The sequence below is a fragment of the Meleagris gallopavo genome, chromosome 16 (genome assembly GCF_905368555.1).
Source record: "Meleagris gallopavo chromosome 16, MGAL_WU_HG_1.1, whole genome shotgun sequence".
Taxonomy (NCBI): domain Eukaryota; kingdom Metazoa; phylum Chordata; class Aves; order Galliformes; family Phasianidae; genus Meleagris; species Meleagris gallopavo.
Window position 1 is genome coordinate 8,868,363 of NC_139419.1, and position 17,709 is coordinate 8,886,071.

Sequence of the window (17,709 nt, forward strand, 5' to 3'; positions counted from 1 at the left end):
TCTCCATTAAAACAGCCTCTGTTTAAAACATCCAGTTTGAAGTACCAGAATACAGCAAATACCTTTTTTTTCCCCTACTCTCCCACTGTTCCATGAATTATTTATTCCAAATGTCTTTTCTCTAGGGACGTTTTCTGTTTGGAGACATTCTGTAAGTGGGTCTTTATTCCTTTTATAGTGTAAGGAAGCAGTTATTGTTTTGTTACCATTTACAGTAAGAACAAAAGATAATCTTAGTAATAACAATAAAAACACTGCCGTCCGAGTACAGCCATTTCAATACAGAATCATGTAATCTGGCAATCAAATCATATGGCTTACAGGAACAGAAAGACATTAGATGGTTACTGTATATGAATGCAGAATTTGAGCTGGGCTCGCTGGAGAAGAACGTTTGTAATTTATGCCCCTAAGCTACAGTCACTTGACAGCATCAATATTTTAGTTTCACATAAAAAAAAATAATTGTGCCAAATATTGATAAAAGTATTGTATTCCTATTTGCTACCATATAATAGGAGGATCTAATGCTTATTAAGCCATTAATTTTACGGATGAAGACAAGACCCCTACAGGAGTGTAATAAGTCAGAGAGACTATGAGGTCCCTTTTAAAAGATTTTCCTTAGAGAAACTGTTCTAAGAAGGGCAGAAGTACTGCCAAGGTACACCGAGTAATGGATTTGTTTTCCAAAACCAGAAAATCCGTTCCTTTCAGTAAAAAGCAGTTACACAGCACTGTGTGCAAAGTTCCTACGAAGAGCTGGCTCAGCACAGAGACATATTCTGAGCTGCAGGAAGAACACCTGTTGTCTAAGCAGGCTGTGTTTTCTGGAGGTGATCCCACAGCAATCACACTCAGTGGCAGTGGAGGAAGCTCATCACGCTGCTGGAAAAGGCTCTGAGTTGGTGGCGGCAGTCTGTAAGTTACACTGGATTAAATTTGATTGCATATTCTGAGGGTGTGCAGGATGAGACAGAGTTTTGGTTTGTGTGGGTTAGAAAGGATTCAGTCTTCTGGCAGCTGCTACAACATGTGCTTCCTAAAGAAGTAGTCTTCAAGGACATTACTCCTCACGCTGAAGTGCACATGAGAGAGAGGTGCTGGCACAGCATGAGTAAGAAAAAGGTCAGACTACACATAGATAAGATAGTCCACAATACAGCAGGTGTCAGGTCTCTGATATTTTAGAGTCTCCCATCCTACCTGAAAAAGTTTTGAAGAGCTCTGTTCTAGTCCACTGATTAATGTCTACAGAAAAGTTTCTTTCATTTTCTCAGTGTCTCTTTCCTACTACTGAGAAGTCCCTAACAAGACTTCTAGCACAGACAAGGAGCAGTCAAGCTTCACCTTTAAGAGATCTGCCCAAGCTGATGCTTATTTTCTTATACTGCACACAAAGCTATATAAGACAATCCCAGGATTATAACATTCTGTGGCTTTCTGGTGTTTGTTTTGTGCCACATAAAGGTGCAGAGTGGATATGCTGACACACTGCTCTGTGAAGCCTGGAGAAAACACCCTCATCATTCAGGGCTTTTTTAGGCTATCTCATCATCACTGAACTTAAGTTAATGACTTTAATGGATAAATGAGTTGGAATTAACCTGCTGATAATCAGAGATATTTCCCTCCCTAACTTGAACTCCTGCTGCATGTATTTTATGCTTTGGGTATGACTGGTCTGTCATACAGATGCTAAAGTATGTTTCACCACTGATTTCAAATGATCTGGAGACAGGCAAGTCATTTGCTGACACAGGAAGGCTCCAGCTGCCAAACTGTAGTTAGCAGGTAGCTCTGAGTAAGCAGCACTTCAGGGGTGACTTGGACAAGGCAATGAGAGCCTTCATTCATGAGCTGTCATCAAAACACTGCTAATAGCAACAACAGTCTGGGCTCTCCCATATCGATGTCCTGCAAAAACTGTATGGAAGTCACTCCAAGGTAAAAATGAAATAACTTTTGTGGCAAGTGCTATCAAGTAAAGCCTTAGTAATGTGCCCTCCTGTGCTCTTTATGGAGAACCTAGTACAGGTGCTACACGTGTGCTTATTCTTATTGGAGTCGGTGGAGGATTGCATCTTGTGTATGGCAGAGGGGAAGAGTATTTGGCTTAAGCACCTCTGCAGAGAGGGTAGAAACCTTAGCTCATACAGCCAGCCATGAGAAATACTTTAATTGCTTTTGCCATCGTGCAGACTTAACCAGTTCCTGTCACCATGTGTTGCCCAATGGCAATGAAAACAGTGCAAAGTTCTCCAGTTTAGCTGACTCATTTCAGTTACAAAGAATTCTTAGAGGAAATGTTTAGAGAACTCCTGTCATGTTCTGCAGAAGTGGGCGTCACCTCTTTGTGCCTTTCCATGCTATAAATGCTCTGGTCAGTAACTGAAACACATCCATGTTCTGTGGAAAAGGATCCTGACATGGTTAAAGAACAAAGAAAGAATTAATCTTAATCACACTATTGACAAGTACTTCTCGCCACCTTAGAAATAATCTGTAAAGCTGGCTTCCAGATGGGCTTATTTAAACTATTGCATTAACATAAAAATAACTTTTTAAAACAGGAAATGCCTGGCATCCATTGTGTTAGGTATTAGTACAGACTGAAGGGAAGCCAGTTCTAGGGAGACCTCAGTGGTTCAGACTTTCTGACTTCACTGCACTTCATAAAAATACTGGATCTTTAGGAGAAGCTTTACAAGACTGGAGAGCCCATTAGCACCGTAGGTGAATACTGATCACAATGTCCTACCTTGACAGCTGCAGTCCTCTAAATATTCTGCCATTACCGCCAGCCATAGAGAGTGAGAACAGAATCATCTTCCCAAAGAAAAGCAACCAGAAGAGCAGCATTTTATTTCCAGAATCTTCAAATAGTATATGGCTAATACTAGAAAAATACATACAGGCCAGTTAGGCTGTGATGTTACAGGAAATGTATGGAGCATACATTAGTGTGACTTTACAATATCCCAGCTCACACAGCCAAGCTTGGCTGCGTATTACATGCTTTCTAGTCACTGAAAATTTGTAGAAAAAGTGAATATCCCTCACTATTCTATGTCTTTTAGCCAATATTTTGTAGCTGTATCCCCATCTTGGAGTATGAATGAAACTGTTTTTGTTTTTAATCATGGAGTTATTATCTAAGTAACCGAACATGGTGACTTTCCTTAAAATAAGCATATTTTGCTCTGAGATCAGAGCATCTCCATGCAGCATGTCTGCACTGGTTTTCTACGGAGCTAAAGGCAGCTTGTTGTCTAGCAGCCTTCTAAACTAAATAACAAAACTGGGACTTGAAACTCAAAGACGATGAGAAATCAGAAGATGATTGTTCAGGAATTCAAATATATTAAATCCAGTAAATTAGCAAGCTTTCAGCCTGTCACGAAAAGCAGCAATAGATGACAAAGGCAAAATCAGGATTATTTTCAATACCTGAGGAGCCCACAAAACCACACTTGCAATAGTGAATTATGTTGCAAAATCTGACAGTGCTTGTTTACTCCAAATAGAAACTGTCAATATTTTAAGAGCCAAACAAGAAACATCAGCTCATATAAATAGTATCTGGAAATGTCACATAGCATGAAGTGACTGCAGAGCAGGCATGAAGATGTATGTTTTTACTTGCACCTTTGGAGTTCAAACATCAAGTATTTATATCCAAATAATTACAAATATTGTTGAGGAACATCTGAAGAACTGCAGCGCTGCTACAGCTTGAGCTGGTATGAAACTCAGGCAGTAGACACTTCAGAAGAACACAGCAGACAGCCCAGGATTTGCAAGGCAAAGTTCATCAGATCGTGCAGGCTTTCTTACCAGTTACAGAGTCGTTTACGAGAAATGTGCAGGGTGAAAGTGAAAGGTGCAGACTGGTTTCTTTTCATGTATGTATCTCTCTATTTTGGCTATACTTGTATCTTGCTTCTTTTAAAACACAATACAGCAATTACTAGCAAACAGACCTCTCATGTAGATTAGATGTTTTCACTTTCATTGTTTACATAAATGTTTAAGCAGAAGGAGAATTTGTTCTCCTGTTTTAACCTATGCTTTGACTGAGACCCTGCTTTATTTGCGTTCTGGTGCCTCTGACTCTCCCTTTGCTGGGAATTCAGGGGTTTTGATCCACTTCAGACCATGAGGACCCAGCAGTCACCAGTGGGAGTAAGGAGGCTGAAGTGCAGTCAGTAGAGCTTTCACACTCTGTTAATTGATGCAGTCCCTTTTATACTCACTTCTGTATGTCAAGTAATTGGGTGAACATCTCCTTTGGGTGCCAAAAGTATTCTCCAGACCCTCTTTTTTTTTTTTTCCCCCCTCCATTATTAACTATGGGGAAAACCATTTTGTTAACTAAAGTTAACCATGCTGATTAAAGGAATTTATATTTCAGGGCAGACTTTTTAAAATGCAAGCAGGCTGGCCCCAATCACTTCCCAGTTCCACCTTTCCTGGTAAAATTAAGTATTTGTGTATGGGTTAGATTCAACATATATAATGTATATAGAGGTCATAAAAAACATTGGCTGGCTCAGCCTTCCTTGGTTTTAAGAACTTGCAGAATCAAGAATAAGAATAAGGAAGAAAAGTCCTTATTAAGAAAGCCTAAAGTTCATACTCAGGAGTGAGCATTTAAATAGTGGCACATTTTACTCACAGGTGGCAGTGTTCACTCAATGCCCTTTTTGCTTGAAGCTGCTTTCTCTTCTGTTTCTTATAAATGTAATTGTACCATCCTGCATTCTTGCTGGACACATCAGCTGGAGAAAACAAATTCCAACCAAAGGAAATGGAACTGAAAGTAATTAGAGCATCTTTTAAATTCACCCTGCAAAATTAATGTGTAAAACAGATAATTTCTGTCTAAAGGCTGCATTTTCCACCCTAAAACTATAGCTACACCAGTGCTTCTGTAATCTTTATCACACAGCTGTGGAGTGTTACTCACTAATAATTGTAAAGACTTGCAAAGTCAGGAGAGACTGTGTTGTTCTTACAGTGAGGGGAACGCTTAAGTTTCTGTTCTTGAATTCAAAGGAATTTGCATGTTTTGCAAGTTGCAATTTACATTATCTTGAAATTGAAATCTCTGATCTGTAATCATGCATTAAGCTACATGAAATTCCTGGTACATGAGTAAGAGAGGATTTATTATTGCTTTGTTGTTTCATTAGTGTAAAACAACAGATGCTTTAGGAGAAATGCTTTAATTTTTTCCAGTAGCCATCTCTCATCCAAGCATGTACTGAACAATGAGTTTCCATCGTGGCTTTCCTTTGCTGTGTTTTATTCACAGTTATACTATCTTCAAGTGTCTAAATATACAGCACCTCATTTTAATAGCTCAAATGTCCTATCTTCTTGTGGCAGCTCTAAGTAGGCAGACTGTGCATTTCAGAAGGTGAGAAAGGGAAGGGGCAGGTTCCATGTAGGCAAGCCCTGGTTGGCCATCCTGTTCTGGTGGAAGGGAGCTGCTGCCTCCACTTCCCAGATTTTACCAAGTGCTACAGCTTGAATTGATGCAGTTTGGCTCTGTGGAAGCAGGTTAGCTGTGATCATGGAAATATAAGGTTCCTGTGAAGGTGAGATGAGACATCTATAACGCAATTGCAAACCACAAAAGCTCTGAACTTTGTCTAAGCTTGGCCAAATGCCTCAGGAGGAAGGAGAGCTTCCCCGCTCCCCACTATAGAGCAGTCTCTGATTATGCTCTGCTTCTTTTTTTTCTTTCTTTCTTTTCTTCCTTCATTGCTCATGGACCCTACAATAAAACTATCTTTTTCACTCTGCTGCAGTTATCAAGAAACATATGACTTAAAACCTGGGAGGCAATGCAGCTGCATATTTCAGCAGACAGGAAATACTGCACTCACAAAACATCGCAAACACATAACTAGGACTAGTTCTACTTCAGCAGCAGCTTTGGTCCTGTGCAGAGTTAGATGCAAGTTCTAAGCACAAGTTCGGTTTTTTAACTTCCCCAGAACTTCTTTCTGGGCCAAACCTGTTGTTAGTTTTAGCATTTATTGGCTACTGTAGCTAACTCACTTAATACGAATACTCACGACTACTCACTTAAACTCGCTAGGATACAAGTTGTACTTACAGTATATTCCAGGAAACTTTAGCTCACATTTTCATCTGAAATACAATTACATACAAAGTATTAACATAAGACACAAATGCATTATGTTTTTCTTTATCTACAATTCTTTATTACAATTTGATCTTTATAGGACCACTGTCACTATTTTTGCAAACTGAAAAAAAATCTCATCCCTTCAGTGTATTCATTAGAAACATTTTCTTTCAATCATCTTTTAAATCCACCAGTTTTATCCAGTAGTTGACCAGTGAGATCACTCGAGAATTCAGGCTTAGATCCCTTCCTGGCACCAAGGGACTCAAGCACATACTTGTCAAGCTCATTTTGAAGAGATGACCTTGCCACAAGCTGATAGAAGTAAGCACTCTATGGTCTTGTGAATTCACTTTAGTGCACAAAAAGGCATTCTAGAGCCACTGAGCTACAGACAGAAAGAATGGGACTGTCCTTTAAGCCTGCAGGTTTAGGCATTGATTTGAGAGAGATGAGGCACTGAGTCCTGGCTCAACTTCAAATACCACTTATGTACTTTGTCTAATAACTGCTTAAAGAACAGTATTTAACAGGACTCAGAGGAGACACCAGAAATTCAGTATTTCCCATTCATAAGTGAGTGCTCAAGCTGTTAGGCTCTGAGTCTCCGTTGGCTAACAAATATTCCTCCTTTCCTTTCATTGAGAAGAGAACTCTGCTTAGCAGTTAGGACACCTTCCAGAAAGGGGAGGACTCAAAGTTTGACTGTCATCATGCTAAGTGGGGCAGAAATCCCAGTTTTCCATACACTGATCACCTGCCCCAGCAACATTCGCTCAGCTTGCTTGATTTTTTAGACTGCCATTCTTAGAAGACCTGATTTTGAAAAACAGAACTCTCTAAACCTTTGATTAATGTGTGTGAGCTCAAGAGGGATAAATGTTTCAGACTTACCTCTGTAGGCAATAATTCCTTACTGGCTGTTAGCATGGCATGCTGGCTACTTTGGATCTGCTTTCAGAGAAACTCAGCTCTCCATGTACACTGCAGAGGTCCACAAAACTGGTCCAACGCCTTATCTCAGGAGCTTCACAATTCTATGCTCAGTGTTGTGGCAAATCTCTTTTCTGGCTTTTAGCCTAATTAATTAAAATAAGGTCACCAGACAGTCTGTTTTAGAACAGGGCTTAAAACCATGTCTTTTTAGTTCTAATTTAGTGACTAGATTGTCTTCCCTTGCCAGGCCTGCTTCCCAATCTGTAATTAAAAGGATGGCCCCTGCAAAAGGCTTTGTCATACACAAACAAAAAGCGTGGTTCAAACAGCAGTTAGTATTGTTTTTCACCTAGTGAACTTCCTTTGTCACGCTTAGAGACAAGCAAAGCAGGTCTTCAAAGTTTGAATGGCCCTGGAAAAGCATATCTACTTCTGGGATTCATATTTTTTTATTTCCTGTACTGGCATATTATGTAAGTACATTCTGATTGCATCCAATGAGATCATTGGCAAAAGATGTAAATAATACATAAGAGAAACAATGGGAGTGAAGAAAGTGGACACAGTTGAGAAGAATTTAGATGATAAAATAGCGGGATGCCAGATTGACTGAATACTCACTCAGATGTAGGGACCTGAACATATTTGCAGTGACCACCCCAACTCTTATTTGAATCTCAACCCATGGGATAATAATAGGTAATAGAAAGGCAGTAATGTTCTTCTGAACTCAGCCTGTACCTATTTTGTCAATAATGAACTGTAATGCTTTTACTGGATGTCTTCAGCATGCAGGGATGAAAACATGATGGTTCCATCCAGCAGAGGGGGCTTGCCAGCAAGTTTTTTTTGAATACAAATCCAAGTGATTTCTTTGGAAACTGAGTGATATTGTAACTAAACTGACTTTTATAGGAACTTGCATAGTATTAAAGATAAAAGCAGAACTTCCTGTGAACAAGAGACACAAATATAAACAGACGGAATACAAACTGAGTGTCTTTCTGGTTAACTTTGTTTCCCTTTCTTTTCATTGTGGCTTTCCTATTTCACCAGAAAGCCCTCTCAGTTATAGCTGACAGGCACAGTGCACAAGAAAAAAAGGTTTTTCTCCTAATTTCTTTGAAAATCTGAGTTCAAGTTCCTATTAAATCTGTCCCTGCAAACTACTTCATCATATGTACAAGAGAAAAACAGAGGAAGATGTTAAGGGAAGCTCAAGATGGAAAGTTTTCCAAGCCATCACAGAGCTGTGAATTGAAAGGCATGACATGTCATCCAGGGTTCAGACACTGTTACTGAATTATTTTAGGCCACATGGAATTTTAAACTGGCAACCTCACAATATGGTGAGTCCAAAAGAGTGCATGTAATTCAGAGTCATGGTGTAAAGAAGCCCATTCCAAGTTAAAGCTTAATGTCAAGTTGCACACAGCGTTAAGACAAAAGAACGCCACAAATTAAAAATGGGCTGGCTAGTCTTCTGGCAGAATTCCTTTTATTTCATGGTTAATTGGCCCCAAACCTGTTTCTTTGCTCTGTTTCCATTCACTCAGAAAAAAAGTGCAGGCAGGTGCATGTGCTTGAATACTTGGGAATTTCACTAACTTCATTATTTCTTATGAAGAGAGTGAGCACTTGAATGGCACTGCTGAGTGCCGCTCAAAATCTGATTCTTTTATCTCTATGGGGAACTAGCTGGCAGTTTTAATGACTCTGGCAGAGGTAATTATTTTCATCTCTGTGGCTCCAGATTCTAGTAAAGGAAACATTGACAGTGATGTTGCCCTAAAGTAACCTTAAGTAAAATGCACCCCAGAGGTAGCAGAAGGTGCAGATGACTCACCGCGGCTGATAGGGTGCAATGCTCTCCCTCACCGACATGAGCACGGGCCGTCCCAGCACAGCAGCAGTCATTGCGCCTCGCAGGAATGCAGGTGGGTGCAGCACTGTGCAGCAGCCCAGGCTCTGCCTACTCACCCAACTCCGGTCATTCTGGTAAGCTCTTCTCAGAAAGCAGGATCTCGGCAGCCGCTCTGTGTTTGTGGGGTACTGGGACTGCTACCCACGTGGCCCAGAAATTTTCCTTAAGTGCTAATATACTTAAAAAAGGAGTGTGTGGGGGAAGAGGAGAAGTAGAATTCGAGTCACTCGGTGAAATAAGATTCAGAAATTAGAATTTCTGCGTGGAAGTGGATGTACTGTGCTCACAGTCTATATCACTGTATTCCTGATAGAAGAAAGTGCTGAACTACAAGGGCTCTGGCAGTGTTTGCCCTCAGGCCCCCAACCAGGAGCCAGGCACTCCCAGTGCTGCCTCCCTTCTCACTGCCCTTTGCCAACCGCTGCATCCCTCACCTCTGCCCTCTGCCCCTTCCTGGTGCCAGCTTGGGTATCTCCTCCTCAGGGACTCTAGGTGAAAACCCTGACTCTTGCTTTTGAGTTTGGAGCATTTCAAAACATACCAAACCCTCCACAAGTCACAGCTGTGAGAGCAGCAAAAGATTTCTTGTCTGAGGAGCAGCAACTCTGTAGTGGCTTTCATCAAACAGAATGAACTGCATAGCACTGTTGTGTGCCCTACTGGAGGGGACTGAGGAAAAGAGGATAAAAGTGGGTTGTTTTGGGAATCACAGGATCACAGAATCATAGGGGTTGGAAGGGACCTCCAGAGATCATCGAGTCCAACCCCCGATTTGCAAGAAAAAAATGAATCCACTTAGATGTTAATGACCTGAGTCAAAGCACAAGGAGCCTGCACTTCCCAGAAAGGAAGTTCAGTAACGGAACCATAGATATGCTTCAGATGCTAAGTGGAAAACTGGAGAAGGTAGATGATTCTCAGAACAAAAACCAAAACTGTCTGAAGTATACGTTAATGGAGACAGAGAAAGAAAGTAAAAGACGGAGAGCATGTTGAAAGTAAAAGAAGTGTTAAAGAGTAAAAGGGTATCAAGCAGAAAATTCAGGAAGCAATTAATAAACAGCAGGCTGGAAGGCAGAGAAAAGCAGAGTGGAGTAAATTTTTAAATCTGGGACACTGGAATTTGTTCATGCAAGAGAAAGGTCAGATGGGGACAGAGTCCCAGTAGAATTGTGGAAGCCAATACAGAATTAGCTGAGATTAACACAGGATGAAAAAAAAAAAAGAAAAAAGAAAAAAACAAAAGGAGAATTAGGAATAAGAATGTGAGCTGGAGGAGATGAGACAGGCTAGAAATGAGAGAAGAAAAAATGAAGCAACAGAATAAATACTGCATGGGAAAAGGAAGGGAAAACAGAATAGCCCAATCTAGCTTAGCTGATGGGAACTGCAAATCTCTCAGATTTGCTTTATTAATTGCCAATGCTAAGTGTAAAGCTTGGTGGGTACAGAACTTTTTGCATACAGAGGCAACCATCTGCACGGGTTCAAAACGGACTAAAGGAAGTGTTATCTTAAATGACAGAGACATATCAAAGCTATGAATCCAGAGGAATAAGGGGATGACATTTGACAGCTTCAAATATTCATGGGCAGGTGAGACCCTAGATGCTGCTGACCTAGAAACTACTCAGCATTGCTCTTGCTGTTATTTTGCCAAGGGTGTGGCTTCTTCCAGCTTGGATCATCTTTCTGAAGATGCTAACTCTTTGAAGGAACAGTATGGACATTAGAAAATGCATTATAACCAAGTACTTAATCACCTCCCTCCAATTCAGCATATTCACACTTTAAAACAAAAAAGTCATTCTTCAGTCTTCTTGTACATAAAAGGAAAGCAATAAAAACTTCACTTTCAGGCCACCAAGAGATGCACGTAAGAACCATTTAAACTCTTAATGGAAATCCTAAGAACTTTCACATGAAGATCTAACAAGAATCCAAGCAGACAGGCATGGGTGACTGCCAGTTTCACAAGAAGTTCCAGCAGTCTTGCTTTTCTACAATAAGATCGTTACTTTAAGAGAACAAAAATACTGGGCCATACTGTCAGGTTTTTCTCCTCCATGGATGAATAGAGCCCCTCTTGACATGGTGCAAAAAGAGAAGTAGAAATACCCAGCTAGAAAGGGTGTCTGTGCTGAGTTCCCAGTGACTGCAATGGCTGAGTCACAGTGGGTTCTTGGACATGCAGGGGAGTTTTGGCAGGAAACCGCCTACCACTGTATTTACAGCTCCACTTCAGCTACGCCATTCGACTCAGCTCAGTACATGATTTTTATCACTCTGGATGTTGGGGACGCATTTGCACAGAAACACTTTCCAAAAGGCCACATGTGTTCAGTGTTGGATTTTGGTGAGGTTTCCACATATTAACTTCAGATGGAAGAAGTACTTCCCCTTCTATCCTTTTACCCTCAGTACAAAGTAACTTTTCTCCATCGGCTCTGATGTCTTTAAGTCATAGCCGTCATGCACGCATGTTTTTCATTGCTGAACTCTGTCATGTTTTCATAGGATATACTGTACCAGCATAGGCACCTACAGTAGCACATCAAGCACATGGAGACAGAGTCCTGCCCTAGCATAGAGCAAACTGTCCTCTGGCAATTAAAGTAATGAAACAATAAGAAGCTTGTATCAAAAAAACACGCTGCAACTCTAGCAAAGCTTCTTTTTATACCTTTCTTCTTTGTAAAGCATAGTCTTATCTATAGAAAGCTATGTTAATAAGATAGTAATTGCAAATTCTAGCACTTGAAGGCTGCAAGAGGCCTTCCTTGTCTTTTCCTGCAACCTTTGTCCTAGTTTTGCGAAAGAGTTTAGATCACACATTTCACTAGCACCCCTATGTCACTCAGCACACAGATATGTGAGTGGGCAGATTTCAGGTTGCATGTACAAATGTAAATCTGATATTGCCCAATTTTTCAGTTTTAGATTTTGTAAGCACGTAGCATCCATCAGCAGAGCCTTTGCACCTGGGTGCAGGACAGGAGGCAGGTCATAGTGTGTGCTGTGCAGAAGTACAAACTGCTAATTAAGAGAACACTAATTACCCTTGGGAACAGTGGTGGGGTGTTTGTGCAGGTGTGGGGGACCTGCTTACGTTCACAGAGGGCTCCCTGGCAGAGCACTCTCAGTCCATGACAGCTCTACAGCCCAAACCCTCCGAGTGACATTCCCAAACCTGCTGCTTTTGCACAAGCCAAAGTCCTGGAAAATGGGGCCAGGAGCATGTATACAGACAAGAAAATACTTCAGCTGGACCCAGTCTACAGAAAAGTTAATGCAAATTAAAACCAGCCACAGGACTGCTGGGGAGCTGCCAGCTCCCACTTTTAGTGCTGCAAAGTTAAGGAGAGTGAAGTGAGAGGGAAGCCTCGTTGGGCTGTTCCTAATGGCCAGCAGAAGCAGTCAGTTCCTTCCAGCATTGTGTGGGTCTCTGCTACAAAGCAGCGATTGCCTTAGCAATCTATGTTGGCAAATTTGGGCACTTAAGTACTTCTTATGCTGCACCACACGCTGCTTGTAGCTGACGTTTTAGAAACAGAATCAGCTCTAGCCCTGCCTTCAACTACACGCTCAAGAGATCATCATACGCAGAGCAGAGAAAGGATGCTGAATGAATCACAGGAGACAACCTGCTGGCCAGAAATGTGCAGGCTGTACCATTCTTGGTATTTTAGGCAGCAGGTCTGTCACACGCAGGCGATTCATTATGGTCTGACTAAACTGAATGAATGCCGTGCTGTGAAAACCAATGGGTGTACCTCCTTGGTGTGAAGACAGTATTTGTATTTCCACTCCCTCCAAATCGTTCCCCTCCTACCTGTCTGTCATGACCAAAACCACATGTTGGCACAAGCTTAGCAGAAAGTAACCACACTCTGACCTGCCTGCCACCCGCTAGTGGAAACTGGGAATTCACGGGAATTGAGGGAACTGGAGGCAGTTCACATGAGTTACACTCTTGGTACCACAATTTATCTTCAAGTTGATATTTTAGAGTTTCATATATGTTGTTCAGTTTCCCTGAAGTTAACCTTTACGGAAAAAAAAAAAAAAAGAAAGAAAGAAAGAAAAACCCGCAGTCTTTCAGGGGGATCAGAAACCAATTTCAGGAAGCACTATCAACTTTGATGGTAAATGCAGCCACTGAAAGTAAATGCATTCTTCTGCGTGTGTGTACTGGATTAATATTTTTACTGAGTTTCATACAGAAACAGAGAAGAAAAACTGCAGAATGCTATTCCAGCACACTGCTGGAATACTACAGTGCTATTTATTGCAGACTTGTCAGGAGTTGAGTGACTGTCAGTGTGGTCCGTGAGGAAGCAAGAAGCTTGAACCAGTTGAGATGCTTTTTCCAGCCCTGACACCTGCGACCCTTCCTTGGCAGCAATTGATGGCTATGGGAAGTGAAACAGGACAGTTTAACTCACAAAATAAGGGGAAAATACGTGAGAAAAGTCAGGATGAAGGCAGGAAACTGGAGGGAGCTGCGTGGTATCCTTTCAGCTAATTCAAAATTGGTATTTAGAAGTGAGCTTCAAATATCTGTGTTTTTCATCTCTTCAAAAATAAGCTATTTTTAGCTTTGAAGTGGTCTGGAGCACACTGCTCTGGTCTGGATGTAAGTCTACTTTTCCATTTTGCTAAGAACATCTGCTTGGTGATCCTCGTCACAATGCTACTCGCAGCACTTCGGATGCTGAGGTCAAGCCTGACATGAAGACACAATGTTTGACCAGGAGATGGTCCCAAAGCACTTGCATCCCATCCCTTCTAAGAAACCAGAACAAACTACAGAACAAAATCCTGTATCTTTTTGGATGAAGAACAATATTCCTGAGAAACATCCTAGGATCACAGACCCTCTGCTGTTGTTACTCAGTTTATGTACTATTTTAACTAGACATTTTCTGAAGTGCTTTGATGAAGCTCCTGACAAGCCTTTAGCAAAGAAATCTAATGTCATGAAATATTTCCTCCCGACCAAAGCAAGGACTTTATATGGACTGGGGAGGATACTGGAATGTTTTTAATGTATCCTGAAATTCTGGGTCTCTGGCAGGCCTCTGATGCCAAGAAATACCATAAGAATGTGCAGGATATTACCTGTAAGTGCTCCACCTCTGCTATGTGAAGTCATGGCATTGTATGAGCATTAGAAAGAGCTCTCCTTGACTGACTGGAAAATCCATATTCCCTGTTAGTATTTTAACCTTTCCCCATAGACATAGGGAGAGAAGATGTTAACCTATTTATATGGGAAATCATTAGAAAGAGCACAAGATTTAAATTCACATTCATCAGTTTATTGGGATTTCTTGGTATTATTGTACTAGGTGCTTAATTGCATCTGTTTGCCTATAGCAATTCTCAATGGAAATAGCCCCATTACTTGACACTAGAAGAATTATATCAGGGATACATGGATCATTCTGTATGGAATTAAAGCCAGAAAGTCATGTACAATATTTTTGGCACCACTGCAGAAACTGAGAGGTTACTCAGGCCATGCTCTGAGTCAAGGTATGAGACAGGGTAAGAACAGGACAGCTGGAGCAAAGAACTAAATACAGGGAAAAATCTAAACTGTCTGCATACAAGAATATCCCCAGCCACCTTACCAAAAGTTTTTTTCTGTAAGTAAGGTTGTCTTAGAAAGACTTGTTGAGGTCATCACGCGTTACTACTGGCATGGTTTATAAGTTTCTGAAGGTCACCTTGGCAAACTCAATTTGATTTGTATGGTTAAGCCTAATGCTTTCCCTAGACTCACTGTAAGAAAATTTGGCAGTATTTTGACATTGTTATGAACTGAAATAAATTTACAATTAAAATACAGCAAAGAAATGCTATCCAGTGTAAGACAGCTGGTAACAGGACTTCTCACAGAGTCAGAGGTCAAACCTGCCCTTGCAAGCAAGTCACCATGGACGTCACCCCTCCCAACAATAGCAATTGAGTGAGATGACTACAGAGCTCCTAGAGGAGCCCTCCAAGCTGGGCACTCTTCCTACTTTCATATTCTCAGTTGCCTAACTTACTGAGAGGCCTGAATGCTATGTTACACTAATTTTACATAACATAGTATTTCTTCTTAATCCATGAGCATTTGAGAAGAGGGCTGTATCTAACTAGCATAGATCTTTCTAAAGTTAGAGAATGCTTCACTAATATGTTTGGATGGAATTTTTGATTTACAACCTTAATTACAGATGCCAAAAGTTCTACATTTAAAGGACTTTTATATCAGAGATTGCCAGCTGACTCTCAAGAAATTCCTAGAAATTCTGCTGGAGATGGAATATGATGGAGCTAATCTTGTTGAGTCCACAAGTAAAACTGGCCAAGGTTTGCAGTCAGTCAGTCTGGGGAAGGAGGATGTCTGGATAAAAAAAAATCCTATTCTTTTTTCACATGAGTAGTTATGGTGGTGGCTTTGTGTTTGTTTTCTTGGCAAATGTGGAATTAATACTCTGGTTCTGAAGTAGATTGTTAAGCCAACTATCAGGATCTACCCTTTTTCCAGGAAAAAGGAGAAGAACAAAAATTTGGCTCATTTCTCAGTGAATATATTGAAAATTGAAAAAATAAAAGTCATTTTACCTATTTCTTATCCAAATTTTTGCAGACATAAGTCATGTAACTATCCAAGACCATAAGACAATCATGAAACAATGCAGGATCTATCTGTGTGGTAGAACAAAATGCATGTTCACTAGTTCTTATTTACTGTATATGTGAGCACTTACATACTACAGAATCCTGGATCCTTAATATTTCATCATCATATGAGATTGAGTGGTTAATGATTTTGAGATTAGAATGGCATTGTAAAAAGATCAGTTGATTAAAATAGCAATCACAGTAGGAATATGGAGGCCAACATATCATGCAGTAGGAAAGGCCACAAAAGTCATTTTTTCAAGGCTGAGTATTAATGGTGATTTATTCACATCGAGGCTCGATGCTTTTAAGAGTTAAAAATTCAACCAAGTCATCTGAAAATGTCTCAGTGCATTGTGAAAGAAATAGAACTGCCCACCTGGATCCAGATGAGAAGCTGCAAGAATCTGATGTACAGTGCCACCACCTTCTGACCTTTCAGCTTCCTATGTGCTACTTCTGGATCCTGTAACAACACTCCATCTGTATTTGTTTACTTTCAGAACCAGCCCACTTTTTTCCTTATAATTTGGATTGTTGAATCTCTCTATATTCAAGAAAATAAAGCTGAGGTTTGGATCCATTTGACCATACTAACAGTGAATTTTATTCTGTTTCTGTTAAACTCAAAGGTGAGGGAACATTTAAGTCATTTGCTCCATATCAGCCCAACCATAAAAATCTTCTCACGTTTGTTATGTCTATGAATGACACGCATCAGGCACTGATGCTGCAACCTTTGAATTACTTTAGCAGAAGTTCATCATTTGTATATGGTTTGAATAGATGGAATCATGAGAGCACCAGAAAGGGCATCAATGTTCATCTGCCATAGCAAATTTGTAATCATATAAACCATGCAGGACACAGTCTAACTAGACACTGATAACAGAAAAGTGGCAGAAAATGCGTGTGACAAGGGAAAACTGTAAGAGCAGAGGGTAATGATACCGTGAAAATGGTGACAAGGAAACACTGGAGGTCTTTTTGGATTACAAATGAATGCTTTGTTTGCTATCCTCAGCATCCTCACCCACAAGTAAATTTTCCCCTAAGCTCTTCATCCCATCATCCCCTTCCTGTATTACATGGAGGGCTCCAACTGCACATATGAACTTTTACCTCAGATCCAAAATAGCTGCAGCAGAGTTCAGTGCCATGGCTGATTTTCCATTACAGCTCCTCATTCATGAGCTTGGGATCTGAAAATGCACAGGAATGGGGAAGTGGAGAAACAGAGAATGTGGCTTCAACAACAACTGGGGCAGTGATAAAGGCAGTGGAAGGGGAGCGAAGGGAGCTCGGTTATTCTGACTTTCTTTGGAAAAGATTACATGGGAATTGTGGTTGCCAGATGAAGTAAAATTAGCACCTGGCTCTGATATGCAAGGTACACATCTCTCCAGCCAGCACTGAAACCTCTGTAGTCCAGTAAGTGTATCTGGAAGCCAAAATAGCATCATACAGTTCTGCTTTGAAATATCCAGTTCATTTTTTTATTGCAGCAGTTCTCACAATGAAAGGCAGCCTGCTGCTTCTGCAATTAGCACCACTGCAACTATTAGGTACCTAGAGTTCCTCTGTCAGCTGTGGAGTTTGCTCATACACACAGACCTACACATGAAAACCCACCAGAAAGCATGCTGCCCCTTCCCAACACTTCTACCAACAATTTGAAGCTTTTTTTCTCTTTTTTTAAAATCAGATAATTACCAAGAAGAATGTCTAAACTACTGAAATGTCGAAAACCCAAACCACATTTTTGTACAATTAACTGTTTAGCTTTTGAATTCATAAGACTAACACAGATCTTGATTTGACGTGCTTAATATCAACAAAGGAACTTCCAATGAAGAACAGGCAGGGTCCAAGGAAACCAACATTAACTGCTCCAGAAGAAGGAACTAACTACATTTAAAATAAACAATTCCAAAGTAGCCAGCTTAGGAAGAAACTTCCCTCACAACCTCAGAGTATTCAGTACTTCCTTGATTTATGACAGTTTATTTCT

General features: G+C 40.6%; 1 long non-coding RNA gene across 1 annotated transcript in view; it reads right to left on the bottom strand.

Annotated features, from left to right (window-relative positions):
* Positions 1-147: 147 nt before the first annotated feature.
* Positions 148-17,709, bottom strand: part of LOC104913375 (uncharacterized) — a 38,479-nt gene continuing 20,917 nt past the window's right edge. Inside the window, exons 2-6 of the long non-coding RNA XR_004161490.2 lie at positions 7,055-16,900; positions 6,128-6,162; positions 4,679-4,816; positions 2,762-2,899; positions 148-2,424 (exon numbers count right to left, since the gene is read on the bottom strand). This is a non-coding gene — a long non-coding RNA (uncharacterized LOC104913375). The remainder of the gene's footprint in view (positions 2,425-2,761; positions 2,900-4,678; positions 4,817-6,127; positions 6,163-7,054; positions 16,901-17,709) is intronic.